Here is a 12,506-nt window from a genome sequence, read left to right as displayed (position 1 = left end):
GAAATAATCTTTAAATGACCCACCCCTCAAGGTGGTTCTGAATAAAGTACTTTGTAAAACTTAAAAGCACTCAATAAATATGAGCTGTAATTATAACTCTTGGCTGGGGGCAACTTGGGAAGGCTTGGGAAGAGGAGATTGGTGCTAGGCCTAGAGTCTGACCAGGGGTGGGGAACCTGTGGCCTCGAGGCCACTCTAGGTCCTCAAGTGTGGCCCTTCGACTGAATCCAAACTTCATAGAACAAATCCCCTTAATAAAAGGATTTGTTCTGTAAAACTTGGACTCATTCAAAAGGCCACACCCAAGAACCTAGAAGGCCACATGTGTCCTCAAGGCCACAGGTTCCCCACCTCTGGGACTCTAGAGCCTCCCTAGACCATTCTATCTCCCAAACAGGACCGACGCTAATTCTTGTTAAACCATCATTGTGTAGTACCTGGCATTGTCCAAAGAGCAGTATCCTCAGATGTAGATCTGAGGAACCCTTTCTGCAGCTTTCCCTACAGAAGCATGGTGTATTCATAGATAATAAGATAGGTTCATGCTCAGGGGCACAAACAAGGAGACCCATTGATAATCTGCCCTGGGATGCCCCAGAGTAAAGTCATTCGGTGTTTGGGGAAGGATTTGAGAGAGGCCTTGAAACTGCTCAGGAAACAATAGCTTTTTGTTTTTTCTTCATATCAAAAGGGATGAATCGCAAAAGCTAAGAGTGTTTCCATTTTCAAATGTTCTGTGTTTATTTACTGATAAGGGAGGAATAATATCATGTAATAAATCTTTCAGAAATTAAAATGCTAATGCCAATCTTAAAAGTTTAATAAGGAAGACCCTTTAAGTGTGTTTATGGAAATCTAATAGAAAATGATTAGCATTTTAAAACACTGAAAATTACAGTGTGGATTGTAAAGTTGCCCAGGTCTAGCCGTTCTGGGAGCCAGCATTGCTCTAATGGAAGACAATGTGTGTTTAATTATTTACGTGGACACGTTTCTGCTGATAGATCCATTGATTGGCCCACCTGCTGGCTCCAGCTTCCCAAGTGCCAGGATGGAGCTGCTGATCCACTGGTGATGTTACAGTTTGTTCAGCCCTTTTCCATTAGAGGACACAGCTCCAAATCTAGGGAATATGCCTTGCCTACTGGGCTATCTGTGCGCTTTTCCAAATAGTAGTTATAGTTCACCACTGCTAAGTTGCCTTAGTGTCTGTTCTCTGTTTGACCTTGGGTTTTGTTTGGTATTTTTTGTCTACAAGGTCAAAGTCAAGAGTCATCTCAGTAGCTGGTATTTGCCCTTCAGGAAAACTCTGACCTGGGGTATCCCAGTCTATTGCTGCGTTTTTGGGGGGACTTTGAGTTTTTTATAGGAGAGGCTAACTGGACAGTGGTATCAAGAACAAGAGTTTTTATTTAACACATTTTAATGTTCACTAGGTAAGGCATACATTCTGACTTGAGACATCTAGGGATATGGGAGTTGGGGAAGGGAAGAAGATAGATCTATCAAGATCATATTAATTAAAGAGATAAAAATATGAAAATAAAATCTTTGGAGGGGAAAAGACACATCAATGACTCAGCCAGAAGAGAAGCATCAAGCCTCTGGTGAGAAGACTTTCAGGTCCCAGTAGGAGGAGGGAGAGGACCTCTTATAACACAGTGCCTAATGCACTCCAAGCTGTAGTTCAGTGTTGGCCCTGGATCTCCATCCAAAACCAGGCAGCTCCAGAATTCACAGGAGGGCTAGATGTTTATTATGGATGGGGTTAGGTCTTTGTCAGGTGTATCTGTTTGGTTTCCTGCCATTGATGCTATAGCTACAGGAACCTGCCAGGAATTAGCTGGGAAGATAGACATTTCTATCACAAAAGATTCTGGATATGGAGGGTTTTAGAGAATGAATAAATGGCTCAGTTAAGTAATGAAAAAAGCATTTATTAAGTTTTTATTGTCACTCAGTCAATAAGCACTTATTAAGCACTTACTATGGGTCAGGCACTATGCTAAGTGCTGAGGATGCAAAGAAAAACAAAAGAGTTTTTGCTTTCGAGGAGTTCATAGTCTAACAGGAGAGACAACTCGCAAACAACTATGTACAAGTAAGATATATAAAGGATAAATTAGAGGTAGTCAACAGAGGAAAGGTACTAGCATTCTGGGGGGTTGGGGAAAACTTGAATAAAGTAAGATTTTAGCTGAAAACTAAAGGAAACCAGGGTAGTAGGACTGGGGGATAGACAGAAAAAAAATGCACAGTAAGGAGATGGAGTGCCTTGTAGGAAGAACTACAAGAAAGCCAATGTCACTGGATTATAGACGATGTGGAAGGAAGGGTAAGATGGCTGAAAAGGTAGGAAGGGGCCAGGTTGTGGAGGGCTTTACAAGCCAAACAGATTTCTTTTTATGCTGTTGTACTATATCATGCTTTGTCTTAATTGCCTGTTTATTTTTTAAATCACGATTGTCATTTAGCCATCCCCTTCCCCTCACCATTTTTACTTGTGTAGTTGATATATATATATCTATATATATCTATATGTACACACATATGTATACACACATATATCTACATATATGTGTGTGTGGTTTTTATTTTTAATATATTTTTACATGTGCAATTATGTAAAACATTTCTATGTTAGTCATTTTATATAAGAAGACTCACTAAGAAAGAAAGTGACAAAAAGCATGCTTGAATCTGTAGTCATACAACAGGGGGGCATCTCCAGTCATCCTGATGTGTATATCTGGCCACTGGATCCAGATGTCTCTGGAGGAGAAAGTGAGGCTGGTGACTTTGCACAGCCCTCCCTCACTCAAATCCAATTCACTTGAATGTCATGGCATCACCTCCATGATGTCAGAGTCCTCTTGGAGAACAAGGACAGACAATAATTCAAGCAATATCAGGTCCTTCTCCGGAGGCGGATAGTATGCTTCATCATTAGTCCTTTGGGATTGTGTTGGATAATTATATTGCTGAGAACAATTTTTCATCAAACAGTATTGCTGTTTCTGTGTACGACATTCCCCTGGTTCTGTTCACTTCACTATGCATCAGTTCATGTAAATCTTTCCAGGTTTTTCTGAAATCATTCTGCTTGTCATTTCTTATAGCACAATAGTATTACATTACAATCATATACTGTGGCTTGTTCAGCTATTCCTCAATTGATGGGCATCCCTTTGATTTTGAATTCCTAGCTGCCACCAAAAGAGCTGCCATAAATATTTTTGTACAAATAGGTCCTTTTCCCTTTTTGTTTGGATGTAGGCCTAGAAGTAATATTGGTGGATCAAAGGGTATACACAGTATTTGGGAGGCAAAGTTCCAAATTGCTGTCCAGAATGATTGGATTGCTTCACATGTGTAGATGATTTCTTGAACATGTGCCTGACTTTACATTTATTCCTACTAAATGTCACTTTGTTAGATTAAATTCCTCATCCTAGTCTGTAAAGATAGTTTTGATCCTGTCATCTAAAGTGTTAACTAAGTTCCAGTTTTGCGTTACGTACAAAAGTCATCAATACTTTTGTACTAGCTATTCACAAAGATGTTGAATGGAAGAGAGAGAGTTGAGAGAGATGTTGTGAACATGGGAGTGACATGATTTGGCAATAGATTGAATATGTGGAGTTGAAGGAGAGGAAAGAGTTGACAATGATTCCACAGTTGTGAACCTGGAGGCAGTTGACAGGCAAGACTAGAAACATGGAAGTATCCTTAACAGGAATGAGGAATTTGGGAAGATGGGAAGGTTTTGTTACTGTTCTTTTGTTTTAGGTGGGGACTACAATAATCAGTGCTATTTTGGACATGATGAGTTTGAGATGCTTACAGGGTATCTGGTGGAAAATTTACAATAAGCAACTGGTATAGGGCTGGAGCTCAGGAGAGACTGGGGTGGACCTACAGATCTGGGATTTTGCTTTATAAAGATGATAGTTGAACACATAGAGGCTAATGGAATTACAGAGAGAGGGAGAGAGAGAGAGAGGAAGAGCGAGAGAGAGCAGCCCAGAACACAAATCATATATAACGGGCAGGGCATAAAATGATGATCTAAAAAAAAAGGAAACTTAAAAAGATTGATGATACAGGATAAGGGCCAGATGAGAGCCCTATCACAAAAACACAGTCAGGAGACTCAAGTATCCAGGAGGAATAGTCAGTTAATAGTGTCCAATGTTGCAGATAAGTCATAAAGCATGAGATCTGGCAAGTAAGAGATCATTGATAACCTTGGATAAATAAAGTATTTTCACTTGAGTGATGAGTCTGGAGACCAGAATGCAAGGGTTTGAGGAAAGTGTGACTGATGAGAAAATGAAGGTAACAAGGGCAGACAGATTTTTTTAGGAGTTTGGCTGTGAAAAGGAGGAAAGATACCAGATAATATAGTTTGAAGGAATGGGCCTGGGCAAAAATTTTTTTTTCCCACAAAGAAAGGGAAATGGGCATGTTTATAAGCAGTAAGGGAAGGATCCAATAGCTAGTATTTTTTAACTATGGACATACTTTTTCCTGGGCTTTCTTCTTTTCTTCTATCTATACTTTCTCACATCAGCTGCAATGATCATCTCTATGCAAATAATTTCAATATCTACAATATCTAGCTCTAAAATCCTTCCTGAGCTCCATCACAAACTGCAACTGGCCATTTCAATTAGGTAGAAGCAGTATTTGAAAACTCATGGTAAATGGGATAGGTATCACAAAACTAGAGAAGGGCAAATGTATCAATTTTTTAAAAAAGAAAAGATAATAGAATCTGCAAACTACAGGCTAATAAATTACTGGAAAAAATTTTGCAACAGATCATTAAAGTGACGATTGGTGACCATTTAGACAGTATTGATTACAAAGAGCCAACAGAGCTTCATCAAGAACAGACTCATCCCATTTTCTTTTTTGAAAGTACTATTAAATAAGCAGATGAAGGGGATGCTGTGGATATAATTTACCTAGATTTTAATAAAGCTTTTCATAAATTATGTCCTACTATGCTTGTAGGGAAGATTGATAATAATGCATCAGTCAATAATACAGATTCAGGAGTGGTTGGTTGTCCAGTTAAGCTAGTTCAATGACAATGTGGCAGGAGGTCTTCCAGTGGAATGCCCCAAGTATCTGTGCTGTTTAACAATGTTATCAATGACTAGCATTTGATGAAATGTTTGCAGATGACACAAGGCTGAGATGGTTGTAAAATACAGTGCATGATAGAGTCAGGATTTAAAAGGATTTTAACAGGCTATCAGGGCTGGGGAACCTGTGGCCTCTAGGCCACATGTGGCCTTTTAGGTCCTTGGGTGTGGCCTTTTGACTGAATCCAAACTTCACAGAACAAAACCCCTTAATAAAAGGATTTGTCCCATAAAACTTGGACTCAGTCAAAAGGTGCACCCAAGGACCCAGAGGGCCACATGTAGTTTCCATGCCACAGGTTCTCCACCACTGGGCTAGGGCACTGGGCTGCCTCTAAGAAGACGAAACTTAATAGAAATAAATGTAAAGTTTTGCGCTTGGGCACACACAAAAAAATCAACCTCCCAAGTATTAATTGATGGAGGCACCAATAGAAATGTTCTGCAAAAGATCTGGTGGTTTTAGTGGACTCCAAACTAAATATGAGTCAACAGTATGATATGGCAGTCAAAAAAGCTAAAATAACCTTAGTGGAGGATAACTTCCAGGAAAATGGAGTCCAATATACTCTGTCCTACTGAGATCCCATCTAGAGCACTGTGTTCAGCTTTGGGAGCCAAGATTTATGAAGGACCTTAAGCTGGTAAGTGTCCAGAGGAGGGTAACCAGGAGAATGAGGATGGTTAGCCTGAGGAAGAGAAGACTTAGAAGAATGTGATAACTACATATGAGAATCTGAAGGATTGTACTACAGAGGAGGGGCTAGACTTATTCCATTTAGCTCCAGAGAGCAGAATAGGAGAAAAGGGTTTCAAAGAAGCCAATTTAGACTCAATGTAAGGAAAAAGCTTTCTACCAATTGGAGGTATTCTGCATTGTACAGCCCCATATTACAACTGGGACAAAATAGCAGGGGTTTGCTTCTCTGCTTACTGTAGATATTAAGACAAAAATTATAGACTGGCCAATTAGCCCTCTTCACTTTAAAGTCTGCTGACATAACCTGCTTCTAAAAATAACAATCTGTTCTGGTAACCCAAGTGCTAGTGGACAGCATGCTTTCTACTGGCCACTGCGAGGTTGGGTCTCCGTTATGGACTGTGGCAGTATAGTGTCTTCTTTGAAGCTGGTAAGACAGATTGGTCATTAAACTGGATGGACACCTCCAGCCAATTGGGTCAGGTATATTATCTATGTTATGTTGGCATGATGTAGTAAAAACATCACTGGACCTTGAAATAGACAACCTGCATTCTAGTCTCAGTGATGACACACTCATGTTACCTCAGGCAAGTCAGTTTATTTTTCTGGGCCTTAGTTTCCACAACTATAAAATAATGATAAGAGTACTTCATTTTTTTGGCCTACCAGGGTTAATGGGAAAAATGTGCTAAATAAACTGAAAAATGTCATAGAAATGGGAGCAAAAGATACTATCAATTCTGTGCCCTTGGATAATTTGGGAAGTAGCATGGTGGATGTGAAAGAACACTAGACTAGGGCTTGGGAGACTTGACATTGCCCCAGTTCTGCAATTTACTAGCTGTGCCGTGCATGAAAAGCCAGATCACTGTCACAACAAACTTTCTGATACACGGAGCTTGTCATACCATTCCTCTCCTCAAAAATCTTTAGAGGCTCCCTAATTCCTACTGAGTAAGATTCAGGTTTTCTCCACATCCATCTGATACCAATTTGACTTTCCAATCTTATAAAATAATCTTCCCCTTCATAGAGTGCATGCTCCTGCCAGGGGTATACTGGTAAATTTTTAACAACTTGCTCTCCAAAAAGCAGGACATATTTTAAAGTTTAATCTGCATTATTAATCATTTCTCCATCATTTTCTTAATTTTAGACAATCAATAAAATGATACATCAAGGCCTGATTTGTAGTGTTTGCCAAGCGTAAATGCTCACTCTGAAAAATTGAACAATTGACTTCATACAAGCTGGCTCCATACTAATTAGAGAGCATTAAGTACCTGGTCCTCCTCTCCTCCTCAGAATGTACTGCATTCTCCCTCCTTGATGTTTTTGCTCCAGATGATCTACCAACAGTATCAGATTCACATATGATATGCAACTGTAGTAGATACACAAATGTGGGTCCATTTACCAATAGCTCCCCTTCTTCTGCATAACCTTTCCCTTTCTTCGTGGAAATAACTATGAAGTTACTGAAGTCCAAACCTGCAACTAATGCCAAGTATTCTGGGCCAGTCCTTGCTCAGGATGTTCCAATGATTCAGGCTCAGGCACTGAATGCAAGGAAACATTTATAGACCATAAAAGTTCTTTTTAAAAGATTTCTTATAATAGCATTAAAAGGGTACAATTGACAAAAATAGGTGCTGTTCTCCTTTGCCTCACACTGCTGTCTCACTGGACCGTGAGAACACTGCCACACTTCAGGAACAATAATCCCCCATGGGCTAGGCTTTTTTTTGCCTCCTCATCCTCTGGAACAATGAAATCTCTAGATATCCCTAGACATATCCTCTCCTTGATTCTTTAAAGGGATATCATTCTCATTTTATCATAAGATTCTTTAATGAATTTATGTAAAGCTACTATATAGTTAGATATGAGCTACTATGTCACTACTGTAGCTGTATTTTAAATACTGGTGTCTGTGTCTTATCCTCTATTTCCCTTTCCCACAGGACTTTAAAGTCTGTAAGGGCTGGTTATGACATGGCTAAAGCTTCTCCTAACATCTGACACAGGGTGTTACACATAGTAGGAGCTTACTAAATGAATATCTAGTGTCAGTATGGATAAATTTAACCTTATAAACATTCAGATTTTAAAATTTATTTTCTTTTTCTGTAAGAGGAGGATATTTGATTAGATGGTTTCTAAGTTTCTTTTAGCTCCAATATTCTACGAATTTCATGTTTGGGATCAAATAATGAGCAGAACCTACATTTGTATATGGCTTTATATACCACTCTCTAGTTTTATTTTCAAAATAATCCAGTGAAATGTGGAGCATAAGTATCCTTCCAATTTTTACAGCTGAGGAAACTGAAAATCACAAGAGTTAGACTCCTTACCTGGGGTTATACAGCTAAACAGTGGTGGAGAGCTCAGAATTCTTCTTCCACTAAAGCATGCTGCTTCTTAATCCCATGTTGTAGTTGTGCCACAGAAAAGTCATTTTACTTCTCTCATCCTCAATTTTCTCATCTGTAAAATAGGGGCATTGGACTAGATGTTCTCTAAGAACACATCCAGTTCTAACATTTTGTGATTTTATAATTTCTTTCTCTTTTTCTGAGAGGCTGTTTTTAATGGGTTTGGATTGTTCTGCCTATTACGCTATGGAAGGGGCAATCTTAGAAAGGAGATACTACAGAAACTAAGTCTATCTGGCCTCTGAGTGACTCACTTCTTTTTATAAGTGGATGATTTATTTTACAGGGATCAAAATGAATTTTTTTTCAGTGAATGTAAATCTCTATTCTTTATGCCTATTCCCATTACGTTGATCTGATTTGCAGATATGAAATGAACCTCAGTTTCCTCATCTGTACAATGGTGATAGACCATCACTGAAAGACCATCATTGTTTCATGGCTGCCATGATCTGGACTTTGAATTAAATAGGAAAAGGAGAGCAGGTTAAATTACTTTTGAGAAAATACACAGTGCTTTTAATAGCCCCAAGTTTCTCCCTAAAATAAAGGCTGATTTTTTTTAAAAACAGCATTTTTTTTCAGTGATAACTATGGGACTGCAAGCTGTGGAATAACATGGTCACTGAAGAGTTCAAGTTAAGAGTTACCTAGAGGGTAAATGAGATATGAGCAGCATGCAACATATCACACAACAAAGAACAGTGCTAGATAAAAGGAGTAAAAGATATTATCAGAGATGTATGACTAAAAAAGAAGGCTAGCTAATCATTCTCTATTATATTATTTACAATATACTAATAATATTCTTATTAATAGGATGTTTACATATCACATATGAACAGAAGCCCTGCAATCACATGGTAAAGGCAAGGGATACTAAACAATATCAGGGAATCTAGAAGAAGACCACTACCATGTTGAGTGGACTCCTTGTAGAGGATATACAGAAGACATAGACTAGAGTCTTCATGGATGAAATGGAATGGATGGATAGGTTTCAATTTGTATTAGTGGAGAGTGTATTCACATCGATGAGATTACAGATTCATAGAAATGTCAGAGTAGTGTGATCATCTATCTTGTCCTTCAAGGGTGTGAGCTGTTCCTTAGTAGTAAGTTAGGCATTTTCACATGAAGGAGTAGATTTGAACCTTGTTACTAGTAGGCACTGAATTGAGTCCTTATGATCTGAAAAAGTCTGGGCAGCTCCCAAAGTATCTCTTCCCCATGAAAAGCTGAATATATAAGCTCAGGGTAGAAAATCTTACCTAGATCTGAGACTAACAGAGAAGGTTGCTTCACTGATCCAACTGAAATGGGAGAAAATCATCTTATGGGTTATGTTTTATGGTTCAAACATAACTTTTGTAGATTAAATCATTATCTCAGGTGGGGACAAACAACCCTTCTCTATAATAAAGAAACAAGGGCATTGCAGAGTCAATTGAAAGACCCATACTCTTTGAAAGGAATTTATTAGATAAATGTAATAATGATATACATGTGAACAACCTTTCTTCACATTTTCATGCCTCCTTCAATCTGTTCCTTCTCCTGTCAGTGTAGCTACTAAATCTCCCCCCAACATATCTTGTCCATTCCAATCTCGGAGCTTTTGTTCACATTTTCCCTTACTGGATTTCCCTCTTCACTTCTCTCTGCTTGTCTAAGTCTTACCCTTCCTTCAAAACCTAGATCAAATACCACCTTCTCCATGAAATCTCTTCCAGTAATTTTAGCCATTGGAGAGCATTGCTTTCTCTGGACTGCTGAAGCACTTAGTAACTACTCCGTAAGTACTTACTCTTGGTTTCTTGCCCTTGTGAAAAAATATAATAAATTAGATCCATTTGTGAGACTTTGAGTATATGGCCTTTCAGAATTGGATAGAATGCAGGAATCCCTTCTACAGTATCGTAGATGGTCACCCAACCTGTGATTACTCACTTCCAGCGACAGAGAGCTCACTACTTCATGATAATAGGGAGCACTTACATTGTGCTTTCAATGCTGGCAGATTACATGTTATTTCATTTGATCATCACAATAACCTGGTGAGGTAGGTGTTGTTATTATCACCATTGTACAGATGAGGAAACTGAGGTTCATTGACTTGCCTAGTGTCACATAGTTTGTAAGTGTCTTAGACAGTATTTGCATTCAGTTCTTCCTGGCTACAGGTCCAGCACTCTATCATACCAGAGTTGCCTATTTCAATCAATCAATCAAGGTTTATTAAGTGCCTACTATGTGCCAGGCACTGTAGTAAGTGCTAGGGATAAAAATAGAGGGAAAAAATCCCCCCAGCACCTACCCTCAAGGAGCTTACAATCTATTGGGGGCAATTACATACAATCATATATATATATATATATATATATATATATATATATATACACACATATATATATATATACAGGATAAATAGGAAACAATTAATGAGGGGAAGGCACTGGAATTAAGAGGTCTTGGACTTAAAGGACCTGAAGCCAGGGAGGTCAATAAGCAGAGTAGAGGAGGGAGAGCCTTCCAGGCATGGGACAAGGCCAGAGAAAATGCCTGGAGCTGAGAAATGTGTGTCTTGTTCATGGAACAGCCAGGAATCCATTGTCACTGAATTGGAGCATACGCATTGGGGAGTAAGATGTAAGAAGATTAGAAAGGTAGGAGGGGGCTAGGTTATGAAGAGCTTTGAATGCCAAATAGCGCATTTTGTCTTTGCTCCTAGAGGCAATAGGAAGCCACTGGAGTTTATTGAATAGGGTTGTGACATGATCAGACCTACACTTTTGGAAAGTGACCATAGCGGTTGAATGGAGGCTGGCTTGGAGTGAAGAGAAACTTGAGGCAAGCCGACCCATCAACAGGCTATTGTAACAGTCAAGACACGAAGTGATGACAGCCTACACCAGAGTGATAGCAGTGTCAGAGGAGAAAAGGCAGTATATATACAAGAAATGTTGTAGAGGTGAAATTGACAGGCCTTGGCAACAGATTGGAAATGGCGGAAGGGAATGAGAAGTAGTGAGGAATTCAGGATTGTGAACCGAATGGACTAGGACAATGGTGTTGCCCTCTATAATAATAGGGAATGTAGGAGTTGGGGCAAGGTTTAGGAGGGAAGATATTGAGTTCCATGTTGGAAATATTGAGTTTAAGATGTCTACTGTATATCCATTATTTCATAAAGCAACCTGTTCCATTATTGTAAAACTTAATTTGTTAAGAAGTCTTCTTCTACTGAGCAGAAACCCATCTCCTTTTAGTTTGACGCTGGTCTTAGCTGTGTTTTCTGGAGCTGCGCAAAACAAGCCTAATCCTTTTTCCACATTATGGTACACGAGATATTTGAAGACAGTTATGGCCCCCTTAGTTCAATTGTTTCTTATATGACATGATTTCCGGATTACTATTCATGCTCTGATATCACACTCTGCTGAATGCACTCTGGTTTGTTAATATCCCTCTTAAAATGTGACCTTCAGAACTTAACACAATATCTCCAATGTGGTCTGCTCAGGGCAGAGTGCAGAAGTACTGTTACCTTCTGGACATAGACATCTAGCACTTTGAGCATTCAGATTATGACGCTGACTTGTATTAAGTTTGCAATCAACTAAAACCTTTATGTCTTTCAAATTCTTTTAACCTTTATCTCTACTCTTGCACTTTGATTTTTTCTGACATAAATATGAGACTTTACAGTTATTTTTGTAAAATTTATATTCCTTGTATTAGTCCATAATTTCAACCTGTTGAAGTTTTTCTGAGTCTTGGTTCATTCATTCAGTGAACTAGCTATCTTGATTTGTATCCACTATGGATATCTTTGGTGTTACCATAGGATTTAAAGCTAGAAGGAACTTTAAAAATAATTTGGTCATTGATAAAATAAAAGTTGAATAAAACAGGGCAAAGGACAAAACTTTGTGGGATTTAGAGATCTCTAGTCTGCAACCATCCGTTAATCAACATTCATTGGAAATGATTATTCAGCTATTTACAAATCCAGTTAACCTTTTTTTTCCATCTTATTATTAAGACTATCAGGAGGGATCTTTGTCAAGTGCCTTGCTAAAATCCATATGTGATAAGTCAATTTTATTTGTCCATTCTGGATGTCCTGTAGGCAATGCAGAGTAAATGTGCCTAAAAACAGAACTTGTTGCCTTTCTTCCCAAACTTTATTTCAAGCTTCAAAACATAAAG

This window comes from Trichosurus vulpecula, chromosome 6 (assembly GCF_011100635.1).
Source record: "Trichosurus vulpecula isolate mTriVul1 chromosome 6, mTriVul1.pri, whole genome shotgun sequence".
In the NCBI taxonomy this organism is placed as follows: Eukaryota; Metazoa; Chordata; class Mammalia; order Diprotodontia; family Phalangeridae; genus Trichosurus; species Trichosurus vulpecula.
This window is presented reverse-complemented; position numbering follows the sequence as displayed.